We start from the raw sequence: 18214 nt of genomic DNA on the forward strand, positions 1-18214 counted from the left end.
AAGTTTTACTATATTACTTTAAGACACTTACGCATTAAACATTAAGTAATTTTAAGCATTAAACTTGTGCATTAAAAGAAATAATTTCAATTTAATTCATTGATGTTCGGTTGCACCAACCGAGGATTAAGTTCGGATAAGATAATCCGTTGCTTATTTTTATCTTTTGATAAGAATCTTACATCTTTGCACCAACAGTTTGTGAGAAAGGATTAACTTATCCACGAATAATCGGAAGTTGTATAAACCTATCACGTTTACGACATGACGTCACGCAATATCATACGTTTGATTGGCTAAAACAGTGCAGTAACAACTGAAAACTGATTTGCGTAAAATGTGGTAACTTTTCATACTAGATATGGGGAGAAAGCAGGCGAAGTTGACTCCTCGGGAAGGCAAATATGTTTTAATGCTGATAGATAAACATACCCTTTAACCCCAAAAAAAAAAAGGCTTATCAACTACTGAAAAGGAAGCTGTTTCTGATATTTCATAATATAGGATATAGGACAGCATTTTTTGGGGAGGGGGAGATTCGCCGCGAGAGCTCATGTTGTTTGGATTTTACGTTAAGCTGTAGGACTGGGCCTCATATAGCCTCGATGCTGAAAGGGATGCTAAACTACAAACCAAATCAAATATGGATATCTGGGGTCTAAATATTAAGGATCCCATACACGCAGACACATGTATGGAGAAACCTTCCAACATGCATGAAGAATGATAAAACCACAGGCAAGTTGATTGTGTATGGCCTCTTTCATGCGAAGTTTTCAAACTCTTCTGTAAACATACATGATGGTTTTGCTATTCTTCATACATGTTTACCGTATATGTGATAGTTCATGCATGTTGGTTGTTTTATATTTAGGTCGTATCATTACCAAAACCCATCTATTTTCACTACCTTCGCTTACGTGCGTACACGTCATCGCTGACGTATCTGCTCTCTAAGGACGCACCACCGAACTTATCGTGCGGGTCCACTAGCTTCACCCTGCCATTACTCAATTAGATAGCACTTGTGCTTTTAGTGGCCACCTAGCACAGGTTGGTTTATGTTTTTTGCACTGTAGTTTTTGTGCGATATATATACGTATATAGTGATTTTCTATTCCAAGTTGTAAAAGTGTACACTTCTGTTTTCAAGGTAATTGACTTGTAACTCAAATTAACGTAACCTAATATAATGTAATCGACGAAATGTAGTACATTTTGGTATTTTTATTTGATTTTCGTGTGATCCAGGAATACAGCAGAAATGTATTAAGATACAAAGTAACATAACATATTACTAACGTAGATTTCACAATTATGTGGATCTCTTAACTCTCAGACATTTGTATAGTTGCGCGTCATGAGTTAGCACATTGACTTCAGATATATTTCTACTTCACTTCATATACTATGGTTACTTGCTACTTTATAGGGAAATTCATGCATAACATGTTCAACTTTCAGTAATGTATTTTTACGTAGCTACGTATCTCACAGGTAAGAAGACAATATATTTCGATTAGTAACACACTAGTCTATTAAAATATTACTACAAATTTGTTCTGTAAATTTTACAAATCTGTGGATCCGTACAGTAAAGGTGCACCGACGATTCTAATGAAAATTTGCTTACATTTTTTAAAAAATCTATACACATGAAGTTATTACTTACGGTGTTTACTGCATGACTTATTGGTAAAAGCACGATAGCAGCTATCAATAGTTTTTTGTTGTAAAATTTCCAGAATATACCAGCAAATTTAATGTAAGGGTGGGAGCAATTCTAGTTTATGACATACAAAGTCAACTGTTCCGATTTTCTGTTCGGTGTATTATTTTTGTTTTCACACTTATTGCTACTTAATGTACAAGGGCGTATTCAACCAAAATAAAGCACAATTTTAAAGATTTAAAATGCCAATAGGCCTGTTAAATGAACGAATGGAGCAGTGATATCATAAAATATAACTGACCCCCTGAGAATGTCTTGCAGGAACGTGGAATCTTACAAAGATAACCACCTTAAATGTAAGATAAATTTAACGTACTATGCATATCCATCACTACTAGCTGATTATTAAAAAATAAATTTCTTCGATTCACAAACTATAGTAAATAAATAAGTCAATTGATAAAATAAATAATAAAATAAATTAGTGTAAATATGCTACTGACATATTTTTATTGTTACAAATATCATTGTTTCTTACTTTAGGAACATACCACATTGGTCTCACATAAAATGTTTCCGTGATATGGTTGGCACTTAACCTGTTAACTTTAGTTTAATCTTTATCCACAGATTAATCCTTGGTTGATGCAACTGAGCATAAATACTTTAAATTAAGTTTCATTAACTTTGCATTGAAGTGCCTTCTGCAGCCATCTACACTCACATTGGCGGAATAAAGCGCTCTTAACCCTTTCCCTCACGCGGTTTTTTGGGCTATTTTTTAGACTTTCAGTCAAGCAGCTACTGCATCGTCACTGTTTATCCTAGGATCATGGTTCATACCTCATTCTCTTCAGAATAGAGCTGGCTTTTAAATGGTACCACTTGCATGTTCATACCATATACCAGGAGCGGGAAAAATGATGTCAAAGGGAAAATTTCCGAGGGATTTTTTTCTCGCAATTTGGCCCCCTCTGGAGCGGCCCTGTGTGAACGTAGCCATCTAAAAAAATCTGAGAAATAATACTTGGTATACTGAATGTGTGTGCTAAATTTCAAGTTTCTATCTTGAATACTAAGGGCGAGAGAAATTTTATCAGGAATTCCACCATGCCCCAAATTACCGTAAAACACGATGATCTCAGGTAAAACATTTCCTGAGACATCCCTAATTACCCTAGAGTCATGTTTCGCCCAACATTCTCTTCAGCTTAGAACTGCCTTTCAGGCGGTATGACTCGCGTGTATCCATCATGCATCTAAGCCGGGAAAATCCCGAAAAAAGGGATTTTTTGGTCTAAATATCCTTCTTTTCAACTTTTTGCCCCCCTGGACCCCCCTGTTTTAACGCAGAGATCTGAAAAAAATCTGGTAAATACTACTCGGTGGGCTGAATGTTTATGCACAATTCCAATTTTCCAGGTGCAAAAGTAAGCCCGCCAAAAAAAAAAAATATACCGACAATGTCCCATATTCGAGTATACAGAGGGAAATTTTTAAACATTCCCTGAGACATCCCTAATTACCCTAGGGTCATGTTTCGCCCATCATTCTCTTCAGAGTAGAACTACCTTTTAGGCAGTACCATTCACTTGTACCCATCATGTATCCAAGGCGGGAAAAGCCCGTGAAAGGGATTTTTTGGTAAAAAATTTCCCTTTTTCAAGGTTTAGCCCCTCTGTAACCCCCTGTTTTAACGCAGAAATTTGAAAAAAATCTAGTAAATATTACTCGGTGGACTGAATGTTTGTGCACAATTTCAATCTTTTAGGTGCAAAAATAAGCCCGCAAAAAAATACCGAAAATGTCCAAAATTCCCCTATACAGAAGTATATTTTGATAAAAATTCCCTGACACTTCCCTAATTACCCTAAAATAATAATTCGACCGTCATTCTCTTCAGAATGGAACTGCCTTTCAGACGGTCTGACTCACTTGTCTCCATAATGTATCTAAGGCGCGAAAATCGCGAAGAAAGGGATTTTTTGGTAAAAATATCCCTTTTTCAACTTTTTGACCCTCTGGATCCCCCCTGTTTTAACGCAGAAATCTGAAAAAAGAAATCTGGTAAATACTACTCGGTGGACTGCATGTTTGTGCAAAATTTCAATCTTCTACGTGCAAAAATAAGCCCGCCAAAAATACTTTACATACCCCCCCCCCGTATTTATTACACGAAAATATAAATTTTAGACTTATGACGTCATCATCTCCTGTGTCTCCACGCAGTAAGGTGTGAAACCATACGTAATGTCTTCTACAATGCCTCTGGACTTGGAAAAAAAAAAAACCGAACGAAAAAGCTCAAATAGGAGAGTTATAACGCAATGTACCATGAAACACCCCGTAGGTAGAAATTGTACCATGGGATCCCCCACATAAAATGTTTCCGTGATGTAGGTGGCACTTAACCTGTTAACTTTAGTTTAATCCTTATCCACAGATTAATCCTCGGTTGATGCAACTGAGCATAAATAGTTTAAATTAAGTTTCATTAACTTTGCATTGAAGTCCTTTCTGCAGCCATCTACACTCACATTGGCGGAGTAAAGCGCTCTTAAAGTAAACTAAACATTTCCAAAGTAAAATATTTCTAAGCTTCCCTTTAAGGGAAGGATCAACGAGAGAGAAACAATACAATACTTTCTGAATTTTAAAGTAAGAATAATGATAAATTTCAATGCAAGGGTGTAGTTGTTCCTACTTCATAAATAAATATATAAATTGTTTTACTCAGAATTAAATTTTCATCAATATCGTAGAAATCGATTTATTTTTCATTTAATAATCTTTCTATAATCACCTAGAGTCCTTTGGCTGCAGTGAGAAATTTGTCTGCTTTGAGCATGTTAGTAGGCAAGCTATCCTTCAAGTGTTGGTTGCCAAATCACTAAATAATTAGGGGTCTAAATAAGCAATATACTGTATAGATATCATATAAATATGAAGTGTTGCCTACGACACAGAAAATCTCGTCTCATCTCGAAAACGAGACAAGAAGAATATTTTCAAATTATAGAATCGAGACGAGAAGATACTTATAGAAATTTATGAGACGAGACTAGAAAATCTTATTTCTCGTCTCGACTCGTCTGGTGGACAGCATTAGAAATAGCATAAACGTTGTTATAAAAATAACTCTTTTTGCAGTTCAGATTGTAACTGAAGGAGAAAGAGTTTCTAAGAACCCAAACTAGGCCTTTAGGGGGTACGAAATACTCTGGAGATTGTAACTGAAAGAGAAAAGGCTTCAAAGAGCCCAAACTGGGCCTTTAGAGGGTACGAAAGGTTAAAAGGGACTTAACGTGGCTCCGTATCTTTAAGCATTTTTGTGTTTAAAACGTAGATTTCGATGAGCTATGTCCAACGGCACCACTTTTGATTTCTGGAAATGACCGCTTCAAGGTCAAATTAGGGGCCAAAAATAGAAGGGGGACCATTTAGGCAATGCGGACCAGTGGCCGACAGGGACGAAACGGGTGTCATTCGATCCTTATCTACACGTACATGAATGATTGATATGCCATTTTCCTGAAATTCTAGTTAAATCCGGAAAACTAACGAAAATCCAACATCCAAAAGTCCAGATTTTCGTTAATTTTCAGGGTCAAAATAGAACTTTCGAGAAAATGGCACATCAATTATTCATGTACGTGTGAATACGAATCGAATGACAGCCATTTCGTTCCAGTCGGTCACTGCATTGCCCAAACGGTTCCACTTTTTATTTTTGACCCCTAATATTACCTTGAGCCGGTCGGTTCCAGAAATCAAAAGTGGTCCCATTGCACACAGCTCATCAAAATTTACGTTTTAGACACAAAAATGTTTAAAAATACATTGTCATGGTAACTTCCTTTTAACCGGTAGGAAATACGCTGGAGAACCGGAGTTGAACAGGCTGTTGTAAAGGAAAAAATATAGCAAGAGAGAAGCCATAACTGTGAAATTTCATCGTGTCCTCAGTCAACCCAAAATCTCTCGTGCCCATTTCGCAGCATTATTTTTTAATAAATGATCTTACTGAATTGGGCACCACTATATTTATTCTTGTAGTCAACACCTGACGGTGTCTATTGCGTACAACTTATGCCGTATTATGAAGCAAGATCTGAGTGTGGCACCTTCTAAACCTAGTCGTTTATAAAGTTTTGAAGGGCATTTTGATCTGTGTTTCCATCCCACAAATTAGTTTTTCTCTACGAATTAAAAAAATGAAATGAAATCTTTAAGTTTTACGTCTAACGATTATGCCAGCGAGGCTACGGTGATTATGAGATATGAATGCCATAGTTTAATTAAGAAAGTGGAATGATACGGGAGAACCCCGAGAAAATCCTCGCACATGATGTTTGTCCACCACAAAGTTCACTTGGCGCGAGTAGGGTTCGAATCAAGGGTAAAATGCATAAGAGGTGAACGCTCTACCACTGAGCCATCGCGGCCCTTCTCTACAGATAGATAAACATATTCAAACTTTTGTTTAAATTCATTCAAGCACTTCAGCAAGAATAACAAATTTTTAAACAATTTTTTGTTAATCCGTTATAAAGGTCACATCGAGTGTAGAATAATGAACACTTCATTATTAACACTTGGGATATTTTGCATAAATAATTCTGTACAAATTGCGCCAGTGTTCAGCATACCGTTTACATTTATGCTTAACAAAAAATTTACACTATTTTTTACTTCAAAATTTTCAACCATTCTTAAGAGATGATGCTGTGGTGATTTTCCCAAAGTTTTACAACGTATGTTTTCCTTGTGCTAAATACTATGCACTTGCACATATGAAGAAATGGGCATAAATACTACTAACAAGGAAGGGTCACTCAGTGGCTCCGCTGAGATCAGAACGAGACAATTGTGTTTCCTTTTGATATGTTATAACTAGATGTATTCCCAAGTTATACGTGCCACCGAGCGGAATATCGTGAGTTACAACATATTTTGTAATGTAAGAACTACAAAAAATTTACCTGGCATAATAGTTTGAACCGAGTCATTTCTTCGAAAACGGTTGAGTAAGTGGAAAACTCGGCCAACACGTATCCCATCATTTTCAACGACAAACATTTTTGGGGTAAAAACTTTGTCCCAGGGTCCCCTGCAGGGTCCCAGACGGGGCCCAACTCAAAATTTTCAAATGGCAAAGGGGGTTAAGTGGCACATCATTTGAAAGCTGTTGTAAAATGAAAGAAAATGCAGCAAGTCTCGACTCTCTACAACAACCCTGTGCAAAATGGCGATGTGTCAAAGTGTAAACGAAAACTTAATTGAAAAGTCCATGGTCACCCCTATAAATCGGAAAGGGTAAGACAAATGTGAAAACAGGAAAGGATGTGTGGCATTATTTTCAAAGTACAACGATTAAAGTGAAAACGTCTTGTCCCAGGGTCCCCACATGGTCCCAGGTGGGGTCCAACTAAAAAGTTTCAAATGGCAAGAGAGGTAGGACATCGTTTGAAAGCTGTTGTTAAGTGAAAGAAGACGGAGCGCATCTCGAATTTCTACGACAACCCTGTCCAAAATTGCGGTGGGTCAAAATGTAAACAAAAGCTTAATTGAAAATCTATTGCCACCTTGAATCCAAGCGGGTCGCTTCAAACCTATATCGAAAGGATAAAAGTACCAAACTGCTGAAGCTACGAAAACAAATTTGTCATTAATGTTGATAAGTAAGTGACTAAAATATGCAAAATGTTCAAAAACGCGACATCTTGAATTCAAAATGCCGCACTATGTATCGAACGCATATCCAGCTCACACCACTGGTGTTGGAGAAACGAACGTTTATGGTTAATAGTAGATATCCACAAAATATCAAAGAGTATAATCTGTAATCCAATATGGCTGCCAGCGTGAAAAATAAGTTTGTATATAAATATGTTATTTCTTGGAATACTGTGACCAAACCAACAAAGTTTGACGCAGCTCGATGTACTGAAATCACTTACACATGTTTGGTACTACTCGCCAATCTTGCAAATGATTTTTTTTTTTTTTTTTGTATATTTAGTATTGCTTGAAGTATTGCGATCAAACCAACGAATGACATACAAATGTAACCATCACGAATACGTTACAGTAGAGCACCGACCTACTGGTGCACCAAGTTCTTTCTGAATGAACTACGTATGACAAAATTAGAAAAATACCCGAAGGTATTCAACTTTTGTTTAGCAGCATGAGTAGGAAATCAGAGTTGTGTTCGCGCATATTCGTTATATTCAAGTAAATAATGTCCAGAGAACCGTGAGGAACGTGCATTAAGAACAAAATATATATGTGTTGTTACCGAATGAAATAATAGTTGAAGTGAATCGAAATTCAATTGTTCTTTAGTCTTCCTATTATTTCTAAATACATAATAGAGAAAAATAGAGATTTAGATTTCTACTATGAATAACATAGGTTTGAAGCGGCCCTCTTGGATTCAAGGTGGCAATAGATTTTCAATTAAGCTTTTGTTTACATTTTGACCCACCGCAATTTTGAACAGGGTTGTCGTAGAAATTCGAGATGCGCTCCGTCTTCTTTCACTTAACAACAGCTTTCAAACGATGTCCTACCTCTCTTGCCATTTGAAACTTTTTAGTTGGACCCCACCTGGGACCATGTGGGGACCCTGGGACAAGACGTTTTCACTTTAATCATTGTACTTTGAAAATAATGCCACACATCCTTTCCTGTTTTCACATTTGTCTTACCGTTTCCGATTTATAGGGGTGACCATGGACTTTTCAATTAAGTTTTCGTTTACACTTTGACACATCGCCATTTTGCACAGGGTTGTTGTAGAGAGTCGAGACTTGCTGCATTTTCTTTCATTTTACAACAGCTTTCAAATGATGTGCCACTTAACCCCCCTTGCTATTTGAAAATTTTGAGTTGGACCCCGTCTGGGACCCTGCAGGGGACCTTGGGACTAAGTTTTTACCCCAAAAATGTTTGTCGTTGAAAATGATGGGATACGTAGAGGAACTGTACCAAACCCGGGCCCGGGTCCATAAAGCGGGCCCCCTCAATTGCTGCTCCGGGTATTGGCGTAGAATGCTAGAAATAAGCTGAATTGTAGTTTAACGTTACTGTTGCATGCAGCGCTAGTTCCTGTGTTGATCAGTTAATCCTTTGTTCTGCAATCAACATCTGACGAGTTTTCATGCAGTGGAAAGTTTTGAAGCTCCGACGAGCAAGCATTGTTTTCCATAGTTAGTAAAGAGATAAGTGAGCCAACTATTTATTTATTTAATCTTAATGATAAGAGGTATGTTCTATGTACTTAGCTAGTAATTTAGACGTAGGATTGACAAATTATTTGCAGCGAAAGTAAAAACATGTATGGTCGTAAAGTGGGCCCCCTTGTCAATCCTAAAGCGAGCCCCTACTATGTTGTGCAAAAGTAAAAGATATGTTTCATACCAAATTCTCATAATTCGTGCAATTTATCTACAATTTTCAAGAGGACCAAAATGCCCAAAACAAAGCTGAAACTAATAACACAATATCGTGGTCGAGGGCATGGCAGTGTTAAGTCATTATCAAGATCCTGTGATCCAGGAAAGTAAAAGACAGCTGAAGGTGAAAGGAAGAGCAAAGGAAGACGATTCTGATTGTGGCTCAATCTCTGATATAAGGAAGCATCAACAATATTCTCAACTTTAAACGTTCCACCTGGGAAAACATCGTCCACGGATGACGATGCCACATGCATGTTCTGCACTGAAAATTTTTCGAGTTATACGAGAGTTGAACTGTGGGTCCATTGTGTCATGTGCTCTTAGTGGGCCCATGTAGATTGTGAGGAGACTGGCAAAGTCATTTATATTTGTGACTTTTGCCAGTATTAGCAATCTTAACTTTGTGAAACATTTCATTTATCACGTTTAATTTGGAAGTTTTGGTTCTGAAGTTTGAGGATTTTTTTTAAGGATAAGTAGGTTGGAGAAAGAGAGATGTTTAGATTTCTTATTTCTACCAGTAGAATATTGAATATTTCAGTTTTGAAAGTTTCAGTCTTCAAGTTTAGTCTATATGAAAGATTGTTCTGGAGTTTGAAAAAGAAAAAAAGACATTTTGATTTGCTATTTCCGCCAGTAAAATGTGGAATATTTAAGTTTAGACATTTTCAGTTTATAAGTTTAATCTATTTGAAAGGTTGTGCTGGAGTTAAGAAAAATATTTTCAGATTGCATTTTGGTCACTAGAATGTGGAATATTTAAGTTTTAAGTTCAATTTTAATGTGTTCTTTACTTTTCGGAATTTGTTTCAATTTCTTCCAATAAAGTCTTTTAAACATTCATATTTGATTTTATTTCAACCCCCAGTGTTTAGGATGTTGTTTTTAGCTTAAATACGTAACTCATTTAAAGTAATACAGGTTTTTGCTTTGGGTAATTTATCTAAATTTAAGGGGGCCCGGTTTTGGAACAGTTTTTTCGAATGCCGAAAATGCAGTCCATAAGAAAATCCATTTTTTCTCAACCCATTTTTGCCTTGATTGTGATGGGAAGAAACAAGCAAAACAATTAAATATCATATTATTTTTAGCCTGAATAGCATTTTTTTCTGATTGATACTTTCTTAGATATATGGAAAAAACAAAATGGGGGCCCACTTTTGGTACAGTTCCTCTATTGTCCGAGTTTTCCATTTACCCAACTGTTTTCGAACAAATGACTCGGTTCAAACTATTCTGCCAGCTTTATAGCTTTTATATTACAAAATATGTTGTAACTCACGACATTCCGCCCGGTGGCACGTATAACTTTGGAATTCGTCTAATTATATCATATCAAATGCAAACACAATTGTCTCGTTCGGATCTCAGCGGAGCCACTGCGTGACCCTTCCTTGTAAGTTGCGAGAGATCAGGTTATCTGTACCTTCCACTCGTAGTGCAAATATTTCTTATAGATTTTAAAACTCCTGTGGAAAATCATAATGTTCTTGCAATTAAATAACATTTCATTCTACTCAACATTTAAGTTCTATGTTTTTCTATTTATCGAAAAAGGAAGACGTGCTTTAATAGTACAATTTTACAATTTCAACATTACGTATGAACCAACGAGTAAGAAAATAAAGCAATAAGTTATTGAGAATGGTGAAATTAAAAAATACTCATAGTTATCTCAATATTATTCAATATCTTCTTCAGCAGAAATGATTGTGAAGGGCCAATTACATAAGAAAGATGATATTTACGTAGAAAATGAAAGAATTATGTGTGTTAGTATAGGTTGCCCTCGAGACGCCAAACGTCTCGTCTCGAAACGATACGAGGAGTAGCCTACATTTTCACATTAAAACATATACATGACAGATTTCGTCTCATTTATGAGACAAGACTATAGATTTTTCGAGTTTCGAGGTCGACACTAGTGGTTTAAATTTGTAATATCACACACACTTTAAGGCATATTGTGAGAAGTTTTATACACGAAGTTAAGAAAATATTATAGGAAAGGAGGACAAAGCGGATCACTTAACTTCAAGGGCCTCAAATGGCAACTAAAATTAAGACCATAAAACCAAAGTTTTGAGGAAATATTTTATAATTATTAAACTTTCACATAACAATACAATAGTAACGAGAATTGCATATACATAAATGATATTGCTTAATTACTGAACTACTGCAATTTATTCATTTTGCCCTACCGGTAGGGCAAAGCGGGTCATGATAGTGGGGCAAAGTGAATAAGCAAAAACTCATACATTAAAAGTCAGGGTTTAATACAGATATGCAAAATAGAAATTGTATAGAAGAACAATATATGTGTACACAGTCTAAGACAATAAAAGAATGACACCTAAATGAACTGCTTTACCTACCAGAAGATTAAAATGTTTAATATTTTGTATTAGCCTAACACATTTAAATATAGAATTAAGTCTAGACAAAGCTTGCATACGCATGATCCCTAAATATGTTTAAAACGCTCAAGTCCATAGAAGTCTTTTTTCTTATCAAGTAGGCATCTAGTATCTAGTTTCTTTCAATCTATAGTAACCCTAATGAGTACAATTTACGTAGTAGCAAACAGATTAAAAAAAAAAAAAAAAAAAAACAATAATAAGGCTTAGGGCTGAAAATAATATCACATCGCACGCTTGGTTTACACAGATATCAAATGTGTCCCTTATAATAATATATGTCTCGTCCCTTATAATAATCGGTACAGTTTTCGTGAAACCATGACAGACAAATAGAACACTGAATCCAGTCTTCATTAAGTGGATCTGAATAATATTCATGACAGAACTTGCATTGGTAACTACCGGCTCCTGGTGATTTTGAATGTTTTACTTTGTAATTCCAGATGTACTTGGGAGAGCTATAGCCGCAGCAAAACATTTCTTCTTGCAGGAGAACCTTGAATGGTAGATTTCCCTCGTACTTCCTTTACGGGAGTTGCACCAGTACTTGGTTCGGTAGACATAGTAGACTTGCTATACTTCTTCACAATCTTCTGTTTTAAACATTCCTTGATAGGGGTACTCGTTAGTTCCTCTGCACGTAGAGACCTCAAGCTTCCCCCTCCCCGAACAAAATTTCACCGTACGCCACTGTAGTCATTAGTACTGAACATGTATGGAACATTTTACGTAAATTGATTCGAGGCAAAAAGTAGAGAAACGAAGAAACAAACAAAGAACTGAAGTTAATTAAAATCATTTTAAAAGATGTAAAATCAAACTATTAGTTTCTTAACAGTGGTATAGAATTACATAGTTTAATATAGGATAAGTTGCGTTAATAGCCGCTGCGATTATTTAACTGAACTCCTATCCTAACCCAACTTACTACTACAGCAACTACTGATGTTACTCTACTACGACTACCACCACCACTACTACTACTACTACTGCTAAGTTTTTGTTCGGCGAGTGTTAACGGAACAAATTCAATATGAATTTCAATATTCAAATTAGCTGTGTTGCAACGTATACGTACTGTCAATACCACATTTAGTGCCAAACAGATGTTCTAAAACAGTACTGCATTATGCTTGGGGCAAAGTGAATCGCTATTCGCTTTGCCCCTTCTAGAATTATTATCTTTTCCCCACACTAGCACATGAGACAAAAGACTGTCTACAGCATATGGACGACGTATTTACGATAATTCTCAAACATGATAACAAAGGTAAGATCCCACCCTGTCCATGCATAGTGTGTTCGCAAACATTCTACGGAATAGTAAGAAAATATTTCAAAATCCTTACCTCTTGAATTTTTTAGCAAAATGCGTATTTTCTTTTTTTCTCCTCTCTCGTCGAAACAACAACACATACACACAAAACAGTAACGCCCTTCTTTTCTTTCACTAGTGACGTCATAAACTGGGGCAAACGTTTCCTGCCCTCTGTTTTCAGTTGATTGTAAATTGCGTTATTCGCTTTGCCTCATATAATGTATCGTTCATATTATATTGCACATAAATTTACAAAGCGGACCGGCACAAGAAATAATTCTTCGAGAATCAATACGAAGTTTCTACAAAATTTAAGAGACGAAACGAGACGAAAAAGCTTATTTCTCGTCTCGTGGAAAATATTGTGTGTGTACAATTGTGGATTCATTGGTATTTTTTGTGGAATCTGGGCCCAAAAATTTATATTAAGCTAAATAAAATTTGAGTTACTTGATTGACTGTAGTTTAGTTTCTCCTTTTGAAGACCACGATTATATGAGACGGACTCATGTGCATACTGTTAAGTAATGAGCCCCTAAACAATATTTCGTCATCCTCTCATATTACAGCACCACCAGCGGGCCTGAATGGAAAGAACCAAATGCACGTACCATGCCGGAAGTCAATAAGTGTAAATTTTAGTTTCTTCTGGCATCAGGAAAGTTGTAATGAGAGAAAAAAAAAATTGTTAACCTGTATTACCTGTAACAGCAATGTTCGATTTGTACAAATGTTTATCAAATTAATATCAAAGAATCACCTGGAGTTGGACGTTAGATGTCTGGGCTGGCAACGATCAGCCGGCGATTGCAGTGGAAAGCTGTTGGTGGTGGTGGTGCATATGAAGATTACTCTGTATTACGTGAGGAGCAGTACAGCGGCAATGTAAAGTATGCTGAACACACAGGGAGATCGTAAAATGGACGACATCTCTGAATTCCAAAGAGGACAAATGGATGGCGCTGGCAAGTGTGTTGGATGTTTCACGAAGGAAAGTATTGTCTGAATTCTACTTTTCATCAGAGCTGTTCTGAGAGCGCAAGGTGATCCAACGTCATACTAGTATTGATCTGACGAATTGTAGTTGTCTTAGGTAATTATATTACATTGATAACCATGTGCATCTTCCTTTAAATTTCTGTCTTTCGTGTACAGATTGTTTGTTCCTCATACATTTCCAAACTCGATTTTTTACTGTTATGTCGCTGAAAATTTACTGCCCTGGTTCGTTGCTCTGTAACCTCTAAAACAGCTCCTAGTTCTGCCAAAGAGTAGGGTTCTCATTATTTTAGATCAGAAACCCGGAAGACTCTATGAAAGTAAAAACTATTTAGTACACCCTATGACAATTTAATATATATTCAGTGGAGTATTTACGGGGAGGGCTATCGGGCTCAAGCCCCTTCCCCGAAATAAATGTTATATGCACAACTTCATTAAAATTTGTCGGCACCCAGAAGGAAAAATATAAGTGCTTATTCACGCGTTGTGCATAGCCCTCCCCGAAACAAAATCCTAAATACGCCACTGAGTATATTCATAGTTATATATTTGCTTGTTGTTGAAATACAGTAATTTCACAAGTAATTAAGTAATAAGTGAACACTTACCAAAAGTGACAAAGAGTAGATTCCTATTAGTTGACGAAAGTGGGATAGTTTAAATATCGCATGAATGATATTAGTTTAAGTTTTGGAGGAAAACCTGAACATTTGGAGTTTTGAATAATTTTGGGAATTATGTAAATTCGGGACTTACTGGAAGAGTGCTCTTTCCTTGAGAGCTCTATCACTACAAGGAAAACACACTTCACTTTGACAGTCCCTACCGACCCCATGCCGTAGGCGTCGGAGGACCGCCGATGGGTAAGTAGAGATATCTCGCCAAAAATTAGCGGCCCCACTTCCGTTTCGAAAATTATACCACCAGCGGCAGAGACGCGACTAAACGCCAATGAACAACAAAATTACTCCCCAAAAATATGTTATATCGCCTATATGCGTAATTTGTTACATTTAGAAGAGTCTAAAAAACACTTTTGAAAAAGTAAAGAATAAGTGCCGTAGGACAGGAACGAACCACCAACCTTTGGATTACTAGGCGCGTGCTCTTGCGACTTGGCCACGAAGGCGATACATAAAACGTCGCTTGTAGAGGCATAAATCATTGAGGTATTTCTAATTTAGCTAATCAGAGTGCTCCTGTAACCGTGTATATTCGACGATAACCGTTTGAGATTACATAAAATCCGTTAGCCATGTAATTTTATAACAAAATAATGCGCGTCTATTTACTTTTTATTTCATGGTTCTCCCATAATCACTTTCAAATGATTGGCTACAGTTGTCATCTAAATTCATACAATTATACGCACTCATCTCAAGATTTTTACTTCATAATGTTGAGGCAAAGGTTATTCTTGACCCCCGGAGCTCACTTTAGGAACAATTCGTTAGGAAAAATAATATATAACAATAACCGCATGCACATGTCTGGGGCGATAGTTCGTGTTGGTCCCTTCACGATTCTCCGCTACGAATCGAAGAAGCGCGGACCAAAATGAAGTCCTCGCTGCTAAGTGGTGGTAACTTTCAATACTCTGACTATATATCTCTTTCGACTTGACGAAACCCTGTCGCCAGTGGCACACTAGCGACAGTCCTTCGACGCGTCGCTATAGCGACGATCGACATTTACCAGCAAGTGGGCCACTAGGTATTGGCGACGTTTACGGCATGGCGGATCTACCATCCTCACTACATTAATACTTCTTTCCAAAGATAGTGAGTAATGCTATGGAAACACAACACCTATTATACCAATTTATTCATATTATTCCTATATTATTCCAATTTTCTTTTCTTCTCACAGTTTTTCCTTTATTTTAATCCTTACTCGTTAATTCACTTTTATGCTAATTGAGAGTTTGAACTTTGTACATTTTATTCTAACATTTCCATCAGATTATCCCTTATTTGGTCAAAAGATTTTTCTAATTTAATAAACACTTAAATATAGTTCATTTTCTCTTCACTTTTCTAAACGAGTATTCCACAATTGCCCTAACATGTAAGTAAATTAATCGTGTCCTCTTTGGCCATTTTCTTTGTAAATCTAAACTTGTAATGTTCAGTTTCCTTAGGTTATATTGTATGTAAAGTTATCCCTCTATTTCACGAACTTTGCAAAATACGAACAAAAACTAGAGCAGCCAGTATAGTCTAAATGCCCAGATTTTAAATTTATTTCCAGTGCACAAACTATTTTCCACTGGCAAATAGTTTACTTGATTAAAAATAAAGGATTGTATTTTCTCTTTCTTTTGCATTGTAATTGTGGATATTAAGTCATTGCTGACATAATGTCTGAAATTACGGACAATACGACAATATCGGATCCATATTGCCCCCCCCCCCTTGAGTCCATTAAAATGACGAATGTGAATGTATGAATGTATTAAATTAATGTTTTCTGTGAGATGGTTGAAAATAAAATAATTAGAAAAAATCACTTAGTTCTTTCTCTTAAAAACTTTACATAACTAAAATTTTACGGTTTTTCAGAAACGAAAATTTACACGATAAAGTAATGATTTGTACCCAGTTGGCTTTAGAATCTTCCATTACACATACAAAAAATAAATTACTAAATCGTTGAAAGTGTATATAAAGTTAAAAATTGGTACTAAAATATGACAAGGAAATAATATAAAAACAACAAACAAAAAAATATATATCTGCAAGCACCAATATAGTATGTGGAACAAGAACTTTCCATCCTTCAATCCAGTTGTCTAACAGCATGATTTAAACTAAACACTAATGATATCTTGAAAGAATAGGTCAACAACCTAATGTAATTATACCAAGAAAGTTCTGTCGCTTTTTCACCCACCACCTTCGAACATCGATAAGACACCTAAGACGTACCTGGAAGATCAAAAATAATCCCCATCAGCATAGACGATCTTCTGCCAACGTTCTGGAAGGCCATGGATTCCATCGCAGTAACACTTGGTGGACCGTGAACCGAAGGAGGTATCAAGTATATTTTGTACCTCTACTAGAGATTTGAACTGGCGTCCTCTAAGGTGATTCTCCGAGGAATGGAACAGGTGATAATTTGACGGTGCAATAGCCAGGGAGTATGGCAGATGCAATTGTGTTTCCCATCCAAGGGGTAGAATGGTGTCCCGGGTCATCCTAGCCACGTGGGGCTTAGCGCTGTCCTGTAACAGGAGGACCCCCTTGCGATTCAGAAGTGTTGGCTCCAGAGTTTTGAGTTTTACTTGAACACGGCTCAACTGTTGACAGTACACACTTGCATTGATGCTCTGACCAGCTGATACCAGTTCCCAATGCACGATGCCACGGACAGTCCACCAAACACACCGTAGGATCTACTTCTGGTGCAGTGCTGATTTTGGCTATTTTGGAATCGGTTCATGGGATGGTAATCAATGATGACGGCTCAATGAAGTTTTGTACAGGACCGCTTGCCTCAATTGCTGCTTGAAGATCTTCATTTTGTATATGTGTTGTTTTTCAGGCATGTGGTACACCTTCGAGTGTTCTGTCACCGTCCTTAAACTTGTTAAACCCCACTGAACTGTCCGCGTAGTCACAATATCCTCACCAACGGCCTGGCATATCTTCCGCCCCACTGCAGAGGTGTGTGACTCCAGTTCGAACTCGTACAGCATACACGGCGTTATCACGCTCTGTGTAGGTCCCATGTTCACTCTGTCCTTACGCAAGTTCACGGTGTAACTGAACTGCCACAACCAGGTAGTATGTTGGATATACCCACAAGAAAAACTGACCTTTGCCTTATCTCCATTGACATTCAACTCATGGTGTAAGGGCTATTGGAACACAGACCTCCACAAAAAGTACAGAACTTTCTGGCTTACATTTATATATATTTTATTTCTTGTATAGCAATATTGTGTGATAAAATTTTAATATAGCGCATTTGTTCTTAACATTTAATTGTTTAGTATATATAATACATGCAACGTGTTATAGTGTCTTTGATATATGGCACTCATTGGACAAGATGCTCTGAACAATGGAGTTTAATCTTAAGATAGGAGACTTTCTTTTAATGCTTCAATAGCAGAGCAAAAACCCGCTTCAGTGCTACATAGGCTTATCAACTGCTTGGAAAGTTACCGTAAATTCAGTTGCATCTGTCGAAATGTTCATGATGATAGTAAGAGCACTGGACCTTACGTAATGAAGTGAAGGGTTCAAGCACTTTTGTGGCTGACTATACCTAATTCCATGCCCCTCTATCCCTACCCCATCCTGTAGAAACAAACTACCCCACGTGTGAC

Source organism: Thermobia domestica, chromosome 9, assembly GCF_964235325.1.
Source record: "Thermobia domestica chromosome 9, izTheDome1.hap1.1, whole genome shotgun sequence".
Classification (NCBI taxonomy): domain Eukaryota; kingdom Metazoa; phylum Arthropoda; class Insecta; order Zygentoma; family Lepismatidae; genus Thermobia; species Thermobia domestica.